The 22,015-nt window shown below is 42.9% G+C and overlaps 1 protein-coding gene across 4 annotated transcripts in view; it reads right to left on the bottom strand.

The window, feature by feature from the left end:
• Positions 1-22,015, bottom strand: part of HIVEP2 (HIVEP zinc finger 2) — a 257,470-nt gene that overhangs the window by 42,398 nt on the left and 193,057 nt on the right. For all 4 annotated transcript variants that reach the window (XM_044291698.1, XM_044291697.1, XM_044291696.1 and 1 more), the window contains one exon: positions 301-344. The gene's annotated coding sequence lies outside the window, so the exon portion shown is untranslated. The remainder of the gene's footprint in view (positions 1-300; positions 345-22,015) is intronic.

The following is a 22,015-nucleotide window of genomic DNA, read 5'->3' as shown; positions in this document are numbered from 1 at the left end:
CTCAATACCACAGGTTATTTTAGACTGCTACAAATTAAAATGATTCCAGTTGTTTCCTTAGCCGTAGTCACTGGGTGAAGATGTACAGCTGGAGATCTCAATCTGTTTATTTTAGCAATTTCCATTGATCTACTATTAATCAGGTGCACATGCATACAAGATATGAAATCCACTTACAAATACACTCACACACAAGATGTGAAATCCACTGTTTCACTACTACTACATCCTGTGTGTAACAGGCTCCACATTATATCTGCAGTCATCACGAGTAAGATAAAAAAGTCTTTCTGTAAGTACCTGTTCCTTTCAGAAATATCATACACATGGTTGCGCTGTGATGTCTGCAAAAGAAAAGAAAATGTGATCAGAGTTTTAGCACTTGACACAGAAAAGAAGCCCAGAGAAGGGACAATATATTCAACTTTTGAATTCCCTTACATGTAAGTTTTTGGGCAGACCTCATGTTTGCATAATGAAAATCATTGCACCCAGCTGCCAAGAATAACAAGAACAGGAAATGAGCAGTGAAAGCTATTTGCTCTCTACAAGAGAGTTATTACGTTGCTCTTCACCTGACATATTATTTTTTTTTTACACCTTTGCAGCAATGCAGCCTTCTTAAACAGAGAGGAGCTTCCTACAGGGCACTCCATCTGTGGCACAAAAGGTAGAAAAAAGTGCCTGGGTTGTAAAACAGTCCAGCCATTGTATGGGAGCACATAGAAAGCTGCCTGAGCCACATTTGTAGTCCTTTTGAGTGCATGTAATATAGTGGAGTCAATGTAGAAGAGTCAGATTAGGGGATGTGATAGGCCACCCTAAAAAGCTGTGGTTTTTAGGGAGCACTGAAAACTGAGTTGGTGAAAAGATTTTAATACTGATAACCTATTTTCAGGATAGGTCATCACTATCTGATCGGTGGGGGTCTGACACCTGGGACCCCTGACGATCAGCTGTTTGAGAAGGCATAGCGCCATGGCCTTCTCCGTGCGTCGTACATTGTACAGCAGCTGTGCTTGGTATCACGCTGAGTGAGAAGTTCTGATTATAGAAGATGTTAGCCACAAAGTATCGTAAAGCATCAAAATAGCTTTATACAAGTAAAATGAAAGGTAATAATTATAGTCTAGTAATTATGTAGTGCATACTTACAGAGATACCGTAAAATGTTGATGTGGTGGAAATTTTGGCAAACATGACAATAGGAAACTTGGCCATATTTGTTATCACAACTGTTTCTCTGTAAACTGCCACTTTGATATTTCTGAATATTTTCACAATATTACTGCAATTTCTGTTGTAATTTGTGCCCAAAAAAAATTACCACTTCGGCAAAACAAAGTGAGATGACAATATCCCTGTAAGGCTACTTTCACACTTGCGTTCGGAGCGGATCCGTCTGGTGTCTGCACAGACGGATCCGCTCCTATAATGCAGATGATGGGATCCGTTCAGAACGGACCGGTGTGCATTATCTTTCAGAAAAAATTCTAATTCTGAAAGTTAGTCAGACGGATCCGTCCAGACTTTGCATTAAAAGTGAAGGGGGGACTGATCCGTTTGAAATTGCACCATATTGTGTCAACTTCAAATGGATCCGTCCCCATTGACTTACATTGTAAGTCTGAACGGAACCGTTTGGCTCTGCACGGCCAGGTGGACACCCGAACACTGGAAGCTGCCAAACGGTGCCAGACTGAGGCATTCTGAGCGGATCCGCATCCACTCAGAATGCATTGGGGCTGTACGGATCCGTTCGGGGCCGCTTCTGAGAGCCTTCAAACGGAACTCACAAGCGGAACCCCGAACGCAAGTGTGAAAGTAGCCTAAGTAAATTCAACTTTACCACTAAAACTTGGCTACTGCTCTAACTTCTGATTTACTAATATGCTGCCAATTTTACATTCGACACAAAGTTACACAGAATGTAAATTTTGCACAGTTGGCAGGAGAACCTGTCATGATATCAAGGCCATCAAGGCTATAGTCTGTAAATGGTATACAGAGAACCGGATGTTGTGAAAAAAGACTGTAGCCTCAAGGCAGCCAAACTGGGAAGCTACAGGGAATGTAAATTTGCTAATATTTCAGCTATAACCCTATAATTACAGTAATAATAAGTAATAATAATACAGTAGTAATAATAACAGACAGCAGAAGATCCAGTAACCCAACCATCACATATGAAGCCAGAAAATAAATGTTTTGGCAGTATAATTTTCAATTTTCCTCATTTTGAAATAATGACACTAAAATGTGACAATCACAAATAATCAAACCAAAAAATTGTTTCTATACATATTTTTCACAGGACTTTTAATTCTTTATCACAATAGGGGTTAAGGCTTCGTTCACATCACTATTCAGCCTCTCCGTTCGCCTTCCCCGTTTAGGGGCAGGAAAACAGAAAGGACGGATTCGGCACATAACTGAGCCGAAACGGAGCCCTTCGAACCGCATAGACTATAATGGGGTCCGTTAGGTTTCCGCTCAGAAGAAGATTTTGGAGCGGACACAAAAGTTGTGCGTGCAGGCTCAGAAAAGCTGAAAGGTGATGTGAACGAAGCCTGAGCAGTATATTGTAACTGACCTAAAACGCACTAGGAAAATGTAGTAACTCCAGAACTGAATTTACTTGAAACCCATATCAACACCTTTCTTAGCAGAGCAGTTGTTGAGAAAGCTGTTCATGCATATTTATCTGCTCGGGATGTAAAATATTCACAGTGATATACAACCTGATTTTAGAAGATCTAGCGCTGAAATGTTGATTTTGTAATAGTCAAAAAAAAAGAAGAATACTTTAATACCATCATGCAAGTAACTATGATGTTCAGATGAGTGTTTTGAACACTTCCGAGCCACAGGTTAAGTCACGTTGTGAAACTCTTTATCACTTAAAAGACACAATCCAGTTTCAGAAAGGAGAAGACCCAGAAGGAAGTCAGTCGGTGGGTGCTGATCTCCATTACAACAAAGCTGCATCACCAATGAGAAAAATATTTCCAGTAATCATTAAAGAGGTTGTCAGAGTTAAATAAAAACTCAGGCAGCCCTTGTAAATGGTCTATAATATCCAAAGAATGAATAGTGAGCCCTCCCAGCTCTGCACTCCAGCTGTTTACCTTCCTGTCTGCAGCGGTGATGCTCAGTATACACCGGACCTTAGCAGTGACATCCAGTGTATTGCTGAGGCTGGCGATTAGCTGCAGTCAGGAAGGTGGCATCAGCTGCAGGGATGAGCGGAGAACAGGGGTCCGCGTAGATTCTTTTATTTTACACCACTTACAGGAGCTGCCCCAGTTTTTATTGAGCTCAGACAACAACTTTAAGCCTTAAAAAACGAATAAAAAGATACAAGATCTTGTTATAATGAGACTGTAGTTCTGCATCTAGAAGGCTATAAGCATACGATGACACCATTGCAGGTCTTCACTCTCAGCAGAACTGTATTGTCCAATTAAAGTGTTAAAGGGATTCTGTCATGAGATTTTACCCCTATAACCTAAACATATGCTCATGTCCGGAGTAATAATAAGAATCCTAAGCTGGCCTTAATAAACTTCACTGTGGCTCTATTTGCACAAAAAACAGGTTTATATAACCTGTCAATCACTCACTTAAGGTGCCCAAGGGGAGGTCTGTTAATACAGGGTGCCCAGCTACACCCCTCGCTGTCCAGTGCCCAGCGCCGCCTTCCTAGCTCAGCGCCGCCTCCGCAATCCTACCCGTCCCTCTGCCAGATCCCGCGCACTAGGCTCAGCCAGATGTGCCGCGGACTCCTGGCAGCGACTTCGCTCAACGAAGCCGCTGCCAGGAGTCCACGGCGCATCAGGCTGAGCCTAGTGTGCAGGCGCGGTATCTGGCAGAGGGACAGGTAGGATTGCGGAGGCGGCGCTGAGCTAGGAAGGCGGCGATGGGCACCGGAAAGCGAGGGGTGTGGCTGGGCACCCTGTATTAACAGACCTCCCCTTGGGCACCTTAAGTGAGTGATTGACAGGTTATAAAAACCAGTTTTTTGTGCAAATAGAGCCAACAGTGAAGTTTATTAAGGCCAGCTTAGGATTCTTATTATTACTCCGGACATGAGCATATGTTTAGGTTATCTCATGACAGAATTCCTTTAAAGGGGTTGTCCGGATGCTCATGTCAAAGGGGCTGAGTTGGGGAAGAATGGGATATGTCTTAGCTCCATACACTTTTTTGTTTTTTTAAAGGGACAGAAATACTTAAAACAAGTAATGATTCACAGATCCCCCTGTCACAGGATCACCCGGCTCTATTTCTTGGTTCCTCTTGATATGGAAATGTGACCGCTCAACCAGCCACTGACTGGCTGATATCTGGCTAAGGGTTCATGCACACGACCGTATGTATTTTGTGGTCCGCAAAACACGGATCCACAAAAAATATGGATGACGTCCGTGTGCATTCCGGATTTGGCGGAATTCAACAGCTGGCCCCTAATTGAATAGTCCTATCCTGGTCCGTAATGCAGAAAATAATAGGACATTTTCTATTTCTTTGCTGAACGGACATATGGAAAAACTGAGTCATTTCCGTTTCTTTTGGGACCCCACTGAAGTGAATGCTTCCGCATATGGGCCTTAAAAAAAAAAAAAACAGAACGGACACAGAAACCAAATTCATTTGTGTGCATGGGCCCTTGAGCTACTTTCGCATCTGCGCTTTGGGTTCCAGTTTTGAGATCAGACAGAGGATCTCAAACCCAGGCCAAAACGGTTCAGTTTGATTTAACCCATGAGGATGCATCCGTTCCATTAGGATGCAGTTGTGTTAAATCGAAATGGAACAAACTGGATCTGTCACTAAAAACAATGTCAGTCAATGGGTGACAGATCCGTTTTCTTTTTAGGACCCGAAAAAAAAAACGGTCGCAAAACGGAATGCAAACAGAATGGAATGCATACTGATCCATCCTAAATGGAACATACTCCATTTACAATACATTGGCCCTAAACGGAACTGTTTTGGCTCGGTTTTGAGATCCTCTGCCAGACCTCAAAACCATAATGCCAAAACTGTAATGTGAAAGTAGCCTAAGTGGTCACATTTCGTGTGTCAAAAGGGACCATAGAGTAAAGACTGGCAGTGTACCAGGAAGGGCCATTTTTAGTGCCATCTTGAGGCTTTTAAAGGGGTTCTCTGAAAATGATTTCAAATGGCCAGCAGCACTCTGTCCTTGAATGTGAGCAGGACAGGTTGCCTCCACTTGAAGAGCTGCCTGGAGAAGGATGGGGTGGAGTGCGAGTGGGCCTCACTACACACTACAATGAGTCAGCTTGCTTAGAAATGATGACATATCATAGGCAGGATCGCATCATTACCACCTATTGTAGAGCAGTGTAGTGTGCCTCACTACCTCACCCCTCCAAGGCAGCTCTGCAAGTGGTGTCAACCAGTCCTCCTCATATTCTAGGACAGATTGCAGGTCACCATTTTAAATCGTTCCCTAGAGAACCCCTTTAAATAACCCTCTCTTTATTTCCAACCATTATATATAGCAGGAACAGTGTTGTATATGCAGTAGTAGGATGCCATCACATCCATCCCTGTACACCCTGGGGTTCACAATTCTCATGGGTGATGGGATGAAAACATTAGGTCAAGCCCATGACTTTGTTTTAGAAAGTTATCAAAACTACATGTTTAAAGGGATTCTACAGTAAAACAAGGCAATGTATATTTAGAGGAATGTTAAAAAATACTGGGGTAGATTGACTAAGTATGTCTAATATTTAGACTTATAAACTTAGACTAGACAGTCTAAGAATGTACCAGCTTTATTATGGTGGCTGACGCTGGATGATAAATATGGTGCATGTTTACACTGTCTAGTCTAAGTTTATACCACCTATTACTTAGGCCTCATGCACACGACCGTGGTGTGCATCCGTGTCCGTTGTTCCGTTTTCCGTGATTTTCTGCGGACCCATTGACTTTCAATGGGTCTGTTGAAAACTCGGAAAATGCACCGTTTGTCATCCGCGTCCATGATCCGTGTTTCCTGTCCGTCAAAAAAAGAAATGACCTGTCCTATTTTTTTGACGGACAACGGTTCGCGGACCCATTCAAGTCAATGGGTCCGTGAAAAAACACGGAGGCACACAAGATTGTCATCCGTGATCCGTGTCCGTTTTTTTCCTATCATTTTCAAGGCATACTTGACTGGTCTGGTGATCCTCCAAAAATCAAGGAATACTCACGGAAGACAAAACTGACACGGATCACGGAACAACGGAACCCTGTTTTGTGGACCGTGAAAAAATACTGTTGTGTGCATGAGGCCTTACTTTGCAATAGAATTTTTGGGCATAATTTTGGCCACACTCTTACACCTTAAGAAACATGCCCTTTCGGCAAACACAAATGTTTTTCTCTATGTCACGGCCTCTTGTTGGGTAAGGTGAAAAAAATGTTTAAAATATTACATAAATGTGGTGCAAGACATGTCTACCATTTATTTTTGCCACAAATTGCACCAGAATATGGCCAAAGTTTGATTAGTGAATCACCCCCATAGTTAAAGGGATTGTCCAGGATTTTTATATTGATGGCCTGTCCTCTAACTATGCCATCAATATCTGATCGGTGGTGGTCTGACAACCCACACCCCTGCCTTCCAGCACTAGAAATATACAGCTCTGTACACTGTGCTGTGGACGGAACTGGCTGCAGCAGCACTGCTCCCCACTACAGTGAATGGGAGCAGCACTGCAGTAGCCAGTTGAATTTGCTACACAATGGACAAAGCTGTGTAGTTCCAGTGGATAGGTCATCAATATAAAAATCCTGAGAAACCCCTTTACTTCCAAGAATTAAGTTTCTATTAGTATCTACTGAGTACAAGCAAGGATACCTTGGATTTGAAAACTTAATGTACCAGATACTTTAATGTTTGTGAAAATAAGCCCTGGTGACATTTCTCTTTATTTTATAAGGTTTATGTATTAAATGGAACGAGCAAACTAATAAAACCCAAATATTATTGTAGGTACTTTGTGTTCATATTTATATTGGCTAACAAAGAGGAACATAAGTTTTATTGGTCAGGTTGTACCCATTACAAGACGCGCTCAAATGACTTCACTTCCTAACTGAAATCTGGAAAATGTGATAATAACGTCAACTCTGAGGGAAGAGATGCTGTTTTACAATTGGTACAGAAAATAATATGCCTCAAAATGAAAAATTTGTATTGAGTTTGTCTACTGATAAATTATATTGTGAAAAGATAAAACATAATACAGTGACATTACTATTGCATATTTTCTAATACATAATTAATAAAATTCCTTCATTTTAGTTTGTCAGTCCTTATATCAGTTCTTCTAGTCCTGTTGTAACAAGACTGACAGCAGAAAACAGCTGGTGTCCGACTGCATACCATCAGTAAGTGCCTGCTCCTCAGTGCAGGAGACAGGTGTATTTACATGCAGTGATCGCCTCCACAGTATGGGGAGGAGGGATCGCTCGCTAATGCCATTGCTTGGCCCCATAAAGAATTATTGTTTGTCAGCAGCAGAGAGCGATTAGACGCCATGATCTGCTGCTGGCAAACAATAATTTTGATGACTGCACAAACTATCATATTAACCGATGAATGAGCATTTCACTCGTTCATCAGGTAATCGACAGCACCTCTACACTGGCAGATAATTGGCAACGAGCAATCGTGTGAATGTCCGGCCAGTGTAAAGGGATCTGATGCTGCAGTGGTGAACTACAACACTGGTAAATGGTGACAATTTAAACTCACCACTGAGCTGAAGTGGAGGAAGAAAAAGACAATGGGTGTACAAACGCCGGTCTTAATATCCCCCAGAGCTTCCTTGCTCTTGTGTGTTGAATAATTATCAGAGTGTTTTCTTTAGCGCCTTTAAAGAGGACCTTTCATCAGTTTTACTTATAGGTACCACCGCTGATGCTGCCACCCAGTTTTATTTTTTTAAACATCGCTCCTACGCCCCGCTGCGTCCTCCTGAAGTTTTTCTTCCCTGGTTGTGATGCTCTCCGATGTAATTGGATTGCGGCACAGCAAGGGAGAAATAGACACCCATTGAGAAACCCTGGAGTCTCCTCCTCCCTGTTCCGATACTCAGTGTTGACATACTGAACGCGAGAACTTCAGGCGGGCGCAGCGGGGTGTAGGAGCAATGTTTTAAAAACAACACCTGTGTGGCAGCATCAGCCGGGGATACCCCGCAAGTACAGGTATTTAGCTCGTAGAAGTAAAACAGATGAAAGGTCCTCTATGTAATTTGTGAATTGGACAATATGACAATTTTCTCCAAAACGAGCAGAAGTCAGGTCTTTTTGAGCCAACATGGAGGATATTGGGGACATCTGGGTCAGAGCTCAGTTCCATGATAGGCGTGATCTCTGGGCCTTTTTAAGGGCCGCTTCACACGAGCGGATGCCGTGCGTGGCATCCGCTCCGTGAAAGAGTGCCAAGACCCGCTGCAGACTGCAGAGGCACGGAGCGGTAACATGACTGTTAATGCTCCGTGCCTCTCTGTGATCTCTTTACTACGAAATCACAGTGACAACTGTGATTTCGTAGTAAAGAGATCACAGAGAGGCACGGAGCATTAACAGTCATGTTACCGCTCCGTGCCTCTGCAGTCTGCAGCGGGTCTTGGCACTCTTTCACGGAGCGGATGCCACGCACGGCATCCGCTCGTGTGAAGCGGCCCTTACTCTGATAGTGGCTAACATAATAAGGTTAGCATCCAGTTGGACACAAACCAAGGTGCAGGTATATAAAGAACAGTTAGCGGATATAAAAATGTCAGGAAATCCAAATTTTATCAAACCTGATCTAATGTAGGGTCAGATCACTTTTTCGAAAGCCCTCTTTAGGTAGGAAAAGACTAATGTGTGATGCTAACAAATTCAGCCACCACTTAGGATCCAAATTAAGAAGGGAGATAGGGTGATAACGATTACATAGAGAGGGGTCTTTGCTGTCTTTAACGTGAATGTGTAAAGACTGTCGAAGAAGTAACAAGCACTCCATGAGAGCGTTGGCTAAGGTAAGGTACTTAGGGACAAGGATGAGAGAGAATTTCTTATAACAGTAAATAGGGAGGCCATCAGGGCCAGCGATTTTCCTGATAGGGATCGAAGAAAGAACCTCTAGTATTTCCTGCAAAGTGAAAGGATGGAATTAGGACAGGGTGGCTTTGTCAGTGTCTGAAAGTGTAGGGAGGAGTGCAAGAAGGATTCAATGAGCGAGTTCAAGGTGGGGGTGAGTGATGAATCTTCAGTTTCCAGATTATAGAGCGTTTTGTAAAATGAATGAAATTCTCATTGAGCACATCTTTAAGTTGACTCTTCAAGGACTTGAGCTCGTCTTCGGTTTGAGAGGTGGGGGAGTGCTTATGTAGCTTTTTGAGGGAAAAAATCTTGGTAAGGAGGGAATTAATCTGTTTTTACAGTTGTTTTTTTAAACCTGGAACCAAGGAAAATTAGTTCACCCCTAATAAAATCCTTATGAGACTACCACAGAATGGGCGTAGCTATTTTAGAATTACTGAGATTAATGCATTCAGACAACATATGAGAAAGCAGATCCACATGTATTTTTAATAATATATGAAGGTATCATTTAGCTGTTATGTCCACAAGTGAGCGAAAGAGATTTGAGAAAAACAGCGTCACCAAAGAAGGCTAACTAATTTCTAGTGATGTAATAGTGCTATGGAACCAACTATATTCGTAAGCAGGCAATTTAGGAACATGGCATGTTTAAAGTGAGTCTCTTGTAGAAAAGCTATGTCTAAGTTAAGTTTACGTAAGGTATGGAAGACGTCTTTTTTTGGGGGGTATTCATGTCAATAATATTAAGATGTTAATATTAAAGAGGTGGGTTTAATGGATGCCATGAGTTCAGTAAGGGAGACAGTGTATACACTTCAAGTGCCAGCAAAAAAATCAGTGCCAAGAATGTACCATTAGGGAACAAAATACAACTATTCACATAAAGTGCCACCAGAGATGGCGAAGAAGCAAAAGAGGAAAGCATGCATACATGGGGCGTGAGGAGCAGCCCAACAGTGCATGCTGGCCATAAGACACTTCTCTTTTCTTTATGCAGAGGGTAATGGAACAGGAGGCCTATAGTAAGCCTGCTAGATCACAAGTGACAGCAGGTAACATGCTGTCAGGTATGAGGGTTGATAACAGTAGTGTAATTGAAAAGAAAGAGTCTTGTATATGTAATAAGTTCCCCATAAACTACATGTGAAAATTCCTTAAATCTTATCACTTACTTAAATTGGCAAGGAATAATTCTTAGTTCCGTCATGGGGACTGAGAGAGTCAGAAGAATCGACCCATGTCAGGAAACAAGGACATGAATAGTTACATACTTAAGGTATAAGGTATACTCAAGATTTAACAAACATACAGGGGGTCATAGCTTAGGTATCAAAAGGGCCCCATATACAAGTAAACACAAAGAAAAATATAAAGAAGCCAAAAGCAGCCCCTAAGCAAGAGCTCAAGTTGCCCAAGTTACTAGTGGAGTGTTGCTATTGAGTTGCCAGCGTTCACGCTTGTGTAAGGCAGGCACAGCTGTGTTGAGTTGGAAGGGAAGCCAGGATGGGATGTTCAGAGAAGCAATATAGAGGATGGCCCAGAGTTTTTGCAGATCGGTCAGGGTTCTCACAGTGGATTGGCAACCTTCTTTAGATGTAGTTAGGCTAAAAGGATAGAGCCAGAGTACAGGAAGCTTTTCGGCGCATAGAGTGTCTATAAGAAGTTTTAATATTCAGTGCTTCACCAGGTTGCTTGCAGCAATATGCTGAAACAGTTGCACCTTCTGCGTGGGAGACGTCAGGGGTTTCTCTGGCTTTTTGTAAAATAGTGGCAGTGTCCACAAAGCTGAGCAGGCCAAAAATGACATCCCTAGGAGGGTCAGTTGAAGGCTCATGCACACAAACACATGCTGGCCAGGCCGCAAATTTCACATGAATAGGGTCTGCATGCACTACTTCTTTGCGGTGCAACGGCATGGACAGTAGATCCCCGGAAGCACTCCGTACCTCCAATCCACACCGCACTGTATACAAGAGAACATCGTAATACGGTGCAAACATGGCCAGTGCTCGTATATTGCGGACCCACTGTTTGTGGGCTGCAATACGACCACAGCTGGGCAACAGCTCAATAACTTGCTCACCCTGTTTTTACCCAATAGAAAGAGGAAAATTTCCTGAGCAGTCTGCTTCGGTTATCCTCATCTTCCAACAGAAGGAAAGCTTGGTTCAGGTGATCCTGGTGTGCAGGCAACTTAGCCTGAAGAACTTTGATATGTTGTATCATAAAAGAGTGAGACATATCCAGAGATTCAACTATGTGGCTAATTTGCTTAACATCAGCTTTGAAGTCAGCCACAGAACTTTCATCACAGAGAATACAGCTTGAGTTAAAGTGGTTATCTCATGATTAGGCCTCATGCACACGACCGTATTTTTTAACGTCCCGCAAAACATGGTTCCATTGTACCGTGATCCGTGCCCGTTTTTTCTTCCGTGAGTCTGCCGTGATTTTTGGAGGATCCACGGACATGAAAAATGAAATAAAATTCTAAGTCAAGTTTGCCATTGAAATGATAGGAAAAAACGGACACGGATCACGGACACGGATCACGGACACGGATGACAATCTTGGGTGCATCCGTGATTTTCACGGACCCATTGACTTGAATGGGCCCGTGAACCGTTGGCCGTGAAAAAAATAGGACAGGTCATATTTTTTTCACGGCCTAGAAACACGGGTCACGGGCGCGGTGTAAAAACGGTGCACAAGCCGAGTTTTCAACGGCCCCATTGAAAGTCAATGGAGCCGCAGAAAAAAACGGAAAACGGCACAACGGCCACGGGTGCACACAACGGTCGTGTGCATGAGGCCTAAATGTAACAATAAAAATCAGAGATCGTATAGTACATGACCATCTCCTTTTAACAAAGCTAGAACCAGCCCTGAACCTCACATTGCTCTGATAGATTTATATCAAGCTAGCAGCTCAAGTTTTCAAGTTAACTAACTGATCTATGGATGTCCAACCGCTGGGACCCCCACTGATCCTGAGAATGGGTCCCAATCCCGTCCTGATGGAATAGCAGGCTGAGCATGCACCCTGCTACTTCATTCATTATCTGCTGTACTGCGGATAAATTATTTTTGGTAGTCCCTGCCACTCCATCAGGACAGGAGAACAAACCCTAACGATTAGTTGGCTATCCTGTGGACAGGGGATAACTTGAACATTTGGCACAACCTCTTTAAGGTACCAGATTAATCCCTGGTATGTATATGAAATGTTGTGGCACTCCTCTCTTGATTTTCCCCATTTGTATAGCAGCCATTTACTTATTTATTTCCATTTTTTCTTCCCCATAGTGCAGGATACCAATTATGTTTATTTTTCTGTTTTCTATTGTTTATTTTTATCTGTAAAATGAATGAGAAAGGGCATGATTTAAAATAGTAATACTTTATGGGATTTCTTTTAGATTTTTGAAAACTTTTATTTTTTTACCCTTTATTTTTATTCCTTTTAGGGTACTTTCACACTTGCGTTGCTGGATTCCGGCAGGCAGTTCCGTTGCAAACGGAAACCATTTGCAGGCGGATCCGTTTTTTTTTTTTTTAACATTTTTAAAGATCTGTGCATGCGCAGACTGGAAGACCGGATCCATCAATGTGGCACCAATACACTCCAATGGAAAAATGCCGGGTCCGGCATTCCGGCAAGTGCTCAGGATTTTTGGCCGGAGAGAAGAATGCAGCATGCTACATGTTTTTTCTCCGTCCAAATACCGTAAAAGGACTGAACTGAAGACATCGCGATGCATCCTGAAAGTCTTGCTTTCCATTCAGAGTGCATTAGGATAAAACTGATCAGTTTTTTCCGGTATTGAGCCCCTAGAACAGAACTCAATACTGGAAAACTTTGACGCAAGTGTGAAAGTACCCTAGGGAACTTGAACATGCAATATTAATTACACACAGCACTGTCGTTTATGGTGATTGCGACATCTTGTGGTTTAATAGGATGGTTACAATGGCAGACCAGTGAACCTTTACATGGACCTAGCCTGCTATGACAATTCAATCCTACCCTCAATGATTTTAACGTGGGTGGTTTGAACAGGGGTCAGAGGGAGCCCCTTTCCTCTGACTAACTACTTAGATGCCACATTTGCTATTTACGATGCCATCGGAGTAGATAAATGTCCGTGATCGGAGTTATCACCAATCACAGACACTTCATGTGGGTTTCAGTTGTGTAACACAGACGTCACCTACCAGCTCCTGAGTCAACATTGTAATATAACTGTTACAGTGGCAGGCCTAAAAGCCTTTACAAGGATCTAGCCTGCCATGACAACTAATCTGCAACTCTCTCTGCAACTGCCGCATCCTCTGCACTTTGCTTGACAGGGTTAGACATGGAAAACTTCACCTGGTCTTATCAATTAAAGTGGAGAGGCAGTTACAGAGAGAGCTGAGCCTCTAGGTGTAATGGCAAAACCCCGTTGCTCCTATTGGCTCATTTGCATAAATTAAAACATAATTTTTCTCTGCAATGCGGGCACATATGAACATGGAACCAACACAGATGCCTTCAGCTGCCAAGTGCACATGTAACAGGTCAGTTTCATAGGTACAAATCTGCTGACAGATGCCCTCTAAGTTTAGATCTATTTCAATACATATCAATTCCCATCCACTAATATTGTTAGGCCCCATGCACACGGCCGTGTTTCACAGCCGTGTGCGGGCCGTGGAACCGCGGCCTGGATCCCTCCTGAGAGCAGGAGTGCACGGCGTCACTGGTTGCTATGACGCCGTGCGCTCCCTGCTGCCGGCACAATACAGTAATACACTGGTATGATCTATACCAGTAGTATTACTGTACTGTGCCGGCAGCAGGGAGCACACGGCGTCATAGCAACCAGTGACGCCGTGCGCTCCTGCTCTCAGGAGGGATCCAGGCCGCGGTTCCATGGCCCGCACACGGCTGTGAAACACGGCTGTGTGCATGGGGCCTTAATCGAAGAACATTTAGAATGTGACTTTTAATAACAAACTCACATAAAAAAAGAGCTGATTGTCAATGGACTCTAAGAGAACTGTTACAACATGTCTGGCATAGCTTGGTTCCTTTAAATTACACTGAAACCATTTACAGTACATTGTAGCAGAATCTGACACCTTATATTATGGTAACAAAGACTCGTGTGACCAAAATTAGAATTTGAGATGCTTTATCATTTATACAAATATTTGCATTGAAAATGTAATTCAGTAAATCTGCCAATGGCAAATTTGAACCGTCAAGTGATGTCCAGATTTCATGCTTCAATACCACACATAACAAACTAGAGTGGATGGAAAATGTTTTCCGAAAAGCATGGCGCACTCCCAGAGTCAAACTAAACACAGACTTATTTCCACAGGATGGCTATAAAACTCTTAGGTGGTGCCAACTTCATTTCTTTAGACACCTTCTTTGCTGGCAAGTGCTATTGGCCTGGCCCTGGCTAGTCTCCTATTGAATACGTTAATTGTATGTGTACGACGCCAAGATACAAAGCATATTGAACTGCCTAATGCTCCCATTGTGTTCACGTGGACAAGACAAATATTTCTATTATATTAAACTCTACTGGTTATACATCTAAAGTTGGCGGGCAGCATGTATGACACTGCACACAAAAAGTTCACCTTTTATGCTGCAAATTTCCATGTACCACTGGAAAGCAGTAGGACAAACTAGCCAAAACTATCACCTAGGACTTTGACCTTCGTGAACCACTCAACGTGTTTTCCTGGAAAACTTCTTTGATTTGCTGCTATTACTATGCACACAGTTTGAAGGAGTACTTCTGCTTTTCAGGTACTCTATATAAACTATTAGAGAACTACAAAGTTGAATCACAATAATTTATGTATTTCCTAGGGAACATGGCAATACTGTATGCAGTTAGGAAATACTGAGCCAGGTCAATGTCCAGATTTATACAATATTAATATTATTTTTATTTATTATTAAAGCGCCATTCATTCCATAGCTGCTGTACATATGATAAGGGGTGCACATACATAATACAGAGAATTGCACTAAGAATGAACAAGACGAGTTACAAACTGGTACAGAAGGAGAGAGGGCCCTGCCTGTGAGGGCTTACAATCTACATGATAACCAATGGTTGCAAAGGTGGGGCTCTGCCCTAATATGAGGTAAATTTTGAATCTCATCAGATTTATTACCAGAGGGGCCAAAAATCATATCTTCTATGTTAGGGTCTAACACAAGGGCCAGTTTAATAAGAATCCAAATAACATGAAGAAACCCAAACCTCATCAAAGCTTGTCGTACTCTGTAGGTATTAAATGGGCTTTCTGAGACTAGAATATTGATGACCTATCCTCAGGATAGATCATCAGTATCTGATTAGTGGGGTTCTGACAACTGGTACTGCCACCAGTGAGCGCTGTGGCCTCCTCACAGCTAACCAAGCACAGAGCCATTCCTACTGTAGAACAGGCCCATTCACTTGAATGAGACTGACCTGTGCCTAGGTCATGTGACCGATGAACATGACACCACTGGCCTAGTAGGACGACGCAGCACTCACTGGTGCACCATGGCCTCTTCAAACAGCTGATCGACAGGGGTGTCAAGAGTCAGACCACAACCAATCAGATATTACTAGCTTATCCCAAGGATAGGCCATCAATTTTTTACTCCAGGAAAACCCCATATGTTGTGTCCTACACAATGGCCATTATGTCTTACAGGGATTGAGAGCACTGATCCTGGAGCCAGCAGACTTACTAGCTAATATTCAAAAAAGTGCAGAAATGCTAAGAATATGGCCTCCTGCACACGAACGTTTTTTTACACAGTCCGCAAAAACGGGGTCCGTAGGTCCGTGATCCGTGCCCGTTTTTTCTTCCGTGGGTCTTCCGTGATTTTTGGAGGATCCACGGACATGAAAAATGAAAAAAAAATCTAAGTCAAGTTTGCCATTGAAATGATAGGAAAAAACGGACACGGATCACGGACACGGATGACAATCTTGTGTGCATCCGTGATTTTCACGGACCCATTGACTTGAATGGGCCCGTGAACCGTTGGCCGTGAAAAAAATAGGACAGGTCATATTTTTTTCACGGCCAGGAAACACGGCTCACGGATGCGGCTGCCAAACGGTGCAGTTTCCGATTTTTCCACGGACCCATTGAAAGTCAATGGGTCCGCAAAAAAAACGGAAAACGGCACAACGGCCACGGGTGCACACAACGGTCGTGTGCAGGAGGCCTATTGCTGTTGCTCATAGATCCCAGCTATCTATACAACAGAAGGCTAAAGGCTCTTTTAGACAAACTACCTGAAAATCGTGCGTGCACTGGCCACAAAAGACAAGTGATTTTTTTTTTTTAAATACACCAGCACACACTGATGGCTGATCTGGGCGCTAACCATTTTTAACGCATACTCATTCACTTAAAATCGGCGAGTCTTGCCCAAAAATCAGTTTTGCTGTGATCTTCTCCGAATGGACCAATGGTCCGGGCAGGTCATTGCACTTGTGAGATGGCCCATTGATTATAATGGGTCAGTATTCAGTCTGGATGCTGGACATTCTACACTGACAGCAGGACGTGAACACCACTCGACGGAATGAGCCCTATCACATCTAACCAGATGCAGCACCAACTTACTTGAGTTTACAGCTGACATACACATAATCAGACGCTAATTCCTGCACTGACCTCTGGGTTCTTTTTATTATGTGTGGAAATTCAAGAAAGTTTTGACAAGGAATATTGCATTTGCATTGGAATACAGGCAGCAAAAAGGAATCAGCAATAGCTGAAAATGCTAATGAACAACGAGGGGGCCAAAGACTGCCACAGGGGGTTACGCACACTAGGACTAGGGCCATGGCTGCTGTGTGTGGATGTGCTGTTTTTCCAGGCAATATGAAGTGTGAAATGATGCTTATGACCTGTTCGCTGCAAAGCAGACATAAAAGCTACATAAGATTTCTTGTGTCTACTTACTGGAAAACAACAGGGATTTATTTTTACCTCATACATCTTCATGTTGCAAGTATAATGCCAGGACCCAATAATTTTATCTGAATACAGCAATCAAACGCTCACAGAAACACTAGCAATCAGGAGCTGAGCTTCATTAAATGCCATCATTATTCTTCTTGGGCCTTTTATTGACATGACTTCTACCAGACTGGAGAAAATGCTACATTCGTGACCACTAATTGTTCTGATTGAAGCGGAAAAAAGCTGCTGGATGACTCTGTGGCAAATGTATTGCTGCAGCCTTACCACATACCACAAAAAGCAGAAAGAACATAATTCAATTCTATAAATTGTCACTTTCTGTGGCCTTAAAGACAAATATAAAAAGCATAAACTAAGCCAACACCACCATCCTTAGTCTCAAACTTTCTCCGGTTACACTGGTAAAAAAAAATTACAAATTTTAATGACAGGAACAGGAAGTATGGGTTATATTGGTTCAATATCTAGATCCTACCAGGACTGAACAGCAGCAGTAATATGAGGACAAGATAAGTATTTAGTGACAAGGTTTCCATGACAACTCTGCATTTGACAGAAAGAATGGTTGCCATCAGCAGATTATATCTCAGCAAAAACGTAAAACTTACAAAAATGGTTTTCACCTTTTTGATGTACGTACAGTCAGTTCCATAAATATTGGGACATCAACACAATTCTAACATTTTTGGCTCTATATACCACCACAATGGATTTGAAATAAAACTAACAAGATGTGCTTTAACTGCAGACTGTCAGCTTTAATTTGAGGGCATTTACATCCAAATCAGGTGAACGGTGTAGGAATTACAACAGTTTGCATATGTGCCCCCCACTTGTTAAGGAACCAAAAGTAATGGGACAATTGGCTTCTCAGCTGTTCCATGGCCAGGTGGGTGTTATTCCCTCATTATTCCAATTACAATGAGCAGATAAAAGGTCCAGAGTTCATTTCAAGTGTGCTATTTGCATTTGGAACTCTCAAGATGAGATCCAAAGAGCTGTCACTATCAGTGAAGCAGGCCATCATTAGGCTGAAAAAACAATACAAACCCATCAGAGAGATAGCAAAAACATTAGATGTGGCCAAAACAACTGTTTGGAACATTCTTAAAAAGAAGGAACACATCGGTGAGCTCAGCAACACCAAAAGACCCGGAAGACCGCGGAAAACAACTGTGGGTGGATAACCGAAGAATTCTTTCCCTGGTGAAGAAAACACCCTTCACAACAGTTGGCCAGATCAAGAACACTTTCCAGGAGGTAGGTGTATGTGTGTCAAAGTCAACAATCAAGAGAATACTTCAGCAGAGTGAATAAAGAGGGTTCACCACAAGATGTAAACCATTGCTGAGCCTCAAAAACAGGAAGGCCAGATTAGAGTTTGCCAAACGACATCTAAAAAAGTCTTCACAGTTCTGGAACAACATCCTATGGACAGATGAGACCAAGATCAACTTGTACCAGAGTGATGGGAGGAGAAGAGTATGGAAAAGGAAAGGAACTGCTCATGATCCTAAGCATACCACCTCATCAGTGAAGCATGGTGGTGGTAGTAGTGTCATGGCGTGGCAAGTATGGCTGCCAATGGAAGTGGTTCTCTTGTATTTATTGATGACGTGACTGCTGACAAAAGCAGCAGGATGAATTCTGAAGTGTTTGGGGCAATATTATCTGCTCATTTTCAGCCAAATGCTTCAGAACTCATTGGACGGCACTTCACAGTGCAGATGGACAATGACCCAAAGCATACTGCAAAAGCAACCAAAGAGTTTTTTAAAGGAAAGAAGTGGAGTGTTATGCAATGGCCAAGTCAATCACCTGACGTGAATCCGATTGAGCATGCATTTCACTTGCTGAAGACAAAACTGAAGGGAAAATGCCCCAAGAACAAGCAGGAACTGAAGACAGTTGCAGTAGTGGCCTGGCAGAGCATCACCAGGGATGAAACCCAGCATCTGGTGATGTCTATGCGTTCCAAACTTCAGGCTGTAATTGACTGCAAAGGATTTGCAACCAAGTATTAAAAAGTGAAAGTTTGAGTTATGATTATTATTCTGTCCCATTACTTTTGGCCCCTTAACAAGTGGGAGGCACATAGGCAAACTGTTGTAATTCCTACACCGTTCACCTGATTTGGATGTAAATACCCTCAAATTAAAGCTGACAGTCTGCAGTTAAAGCACATCTTGTTCGTTTCATGTCAAATCCATTGTGGTGGTGTATAGAGCCAAAAATGTTAGAATTGTGTTGATGTCCCAATATTTATGGACCTGACTGTAAAGGGCAAACATACCAACATTTTAGTTGGTTAATTTAGGACATATAAGCCTCACTCCTTGGAACACCCTAAAAACTCAAGGGGAGTGCCCACTTATGGGTAGGGTTTGCTTTAGCCCCATTTTCAGCCCAGGAAAGCCTAAATTTGCCAAGTATGTCTCTAAAAATTAGGGACCGTCCCTGCAATTTCAGAAGAGATGGAAACTAAGGGTACTTTCACACTAGAGTTTTTCTTTTCCGGCATAGAGTTCTGTCCTAGGGGCTCTATACCGGAAAAGAACTAATCAGGTATATCCCATGCATTCTGAATGGAGAGCAATCTGTTCAGGATGCATCAGGATGTCTTCAGTTCAGTCTTTTTGCCTTTTCAGGACGGAGATAATACTGCAGCATGCTGCGGTATTATCTCCGTCCCAAAAAACTGAACACTTGCCTGAATGCCGGATCCAGCATTTTTTCCCATAGGAATGTATTAGTGCCGGATCTGGCATTTAAAATACCGCATTAACGGATCCGTCCTTTTAAAATGTGAAAAAAATAAATTGAAACTGATCTGTTTGTCCGTATGACAAACGGACAGACGGATCCGTTCTTGCAATGCATTTGTAGACGGATCTACAAATGCTGTCCGTTTGCATGCAGATTGCCGGATCTGCGACGGAACTGCTTGCCGGATCACTCTGCCGCAAGTGTGAAAGTAGCCTAAGGTATGAAAGGGTATCTAAAATATCTTCAGGCATGGTCTCTAATAGTGTACCAACTTTTACAAACGTCCTCAAAACTGAGAGATATATTTGCCTTCTGTCAGGCCTAAAACCACATGACGGTTACTGGTACAATAACTGGTAATTATTGCACTGTGGGTCCTGCATCAAGTTCTTCCCTTAAAGGTGACAGCTCAATACATGTTAAATATCACCACAAAGAACCTCCTTCAGAATCTCACATAGCTTCTCACAGTCTTTCATTATAGACTTTTACAGCAATGTGGTTTGTACTTATGGTACATTACAGCTTGCTAAGGGCTCATTATTTCAGAATGCGAATCACATATGAAACCTGCATGAAATTCAGCACAGAGGATGTTAGATGACTGATTGCTTTCACTCTGCAGACCTCACATTTTCCATCTGAACAGGTTGCCAAGTGCACTTCCTGTCACAAGTCTCAGTGAAGAAGCTGAGGAGAACATGGCACGGATGTCCACTCCATTCTATCTTTCCATAGCTGAAACTGTATGGAAGTGTGTTTTATTTAATACAAAAAATGAAGAAGTGAAATGGTCCTTAAATCATATAGACATTTTGTGCGCCGCGTGGACTTTAATATTGTCCATCGTCTTTCCACATCCATGTACTGATTCTGACCAACACCGATATTGTTCTACCTGAGACAATTCTCTGCATTTGGGACTGAGGAGTTCCCTCTACAGTCACTGGAACACAACACTAGACATGATTTTTTGTTTACTAAATTCTACTTCTTAGGCCTCATGCACATAACCGTTTTTCAGGTCCGCACCCGGCCGCAGTTTTTGCGGCTTGGGTGCGGACCCATTCACTTTAATGGGGCCGCAAAAGATGCAGACAGCACTCCGTGTGCTGTCCGCATTCGTTGCTTCATTCCGCGACCCCGCAAAAAAAATATACCATGTCCTTGTCCGTGCTTTGAGGACAAGAATAGGCATTTATATTGAAGGATGTCCGTGCCATTCTGCAAATTGCGGAACACGCACAGACGCCATCCATGTTTTGCGGATCCGCGATTTGCGGACTGCAAAACACACCACGGTCGTGTGCATGCGGCCTTAGGCTGGTGTCATACGAAGGTTTTTGGGGGAGTTTTTTTAGGCCGGCTGCTGCAGTGACCAGCCTCCCTACTGTAATCTGCGATGCTAGGGAGGCTGGTCACCGTCGCAGCCCACTATTGGCTGCTCCCCCTGTTGACAGATGTTTTGATCCCGCTATGGAGAGATGCAGTGGTGGACGTGCAGGGATCTGGAGGGACACAGGTGCCTGGGAGCAGGCAAGTATGTTCTAGAGGAGGGGCCCAGGCATTCTGGGGATTCTTATAGGGATTGGATAATCCCTTTAAAGGTACGGCCACATGGCCAGGTTTCTGCATGCAGGTTTGAAAGCCAAAAGCAGAAGTGGATCATAAAAGGAGAGAGAGTATAAAAGACAGATATGACATCCTCTTCAATTCACTCCTGGTTTTGGCTTCCAAAACTGCATGCAGAAACCTGACTATGTGGCCGTCCTCTTACTACTGTTAGGGTACCTACACACTAGCGTTTTTATTTTCCGGTATTGAGTTCCATCACAAGGGCTCAATACCGGAAAAAAACTGATCAGTTTTATCCTAATGCATTCTCAATCAAGAGTAATCCGTTCAGGATGCATCAGTTCAGTCCCTCTTACGTTTTTTGGATGGAGCAAATACCGCAGCATGCTGTATTTTTCTCTCCGGCCAAAAATCCCGAACACTTGCCGAAATGCTGCATCCGTTATTTTTTTCCATTGGAATGTATTAGTGCTGGATCCGGCATTAAAATTGCCGCATTGACAGATCCTTTCCTCCGGTCCGCGCATGCGCAGAACTTTAAATC

The sequence above is a fragment of the Bufo gargarizans genome, chromosome 4 (assembly GCF_014858855.1).
Source record: "Bufo gargarizans isolate SCDJY-AF-19 chromosome 4, ASM1485885v1, whole genome shotgun sequence".
Taxonomy (NCBI): Eukaryota; Metazoa; Chordata; class Amphibia; order Anura; family Bufonidae; genus Bufo; species Bufo gargarizans.
Note: the sequence above shows the minus strand (reverse complement) of the source record. Positions and strands in the feature narration are given on the sequence as shown.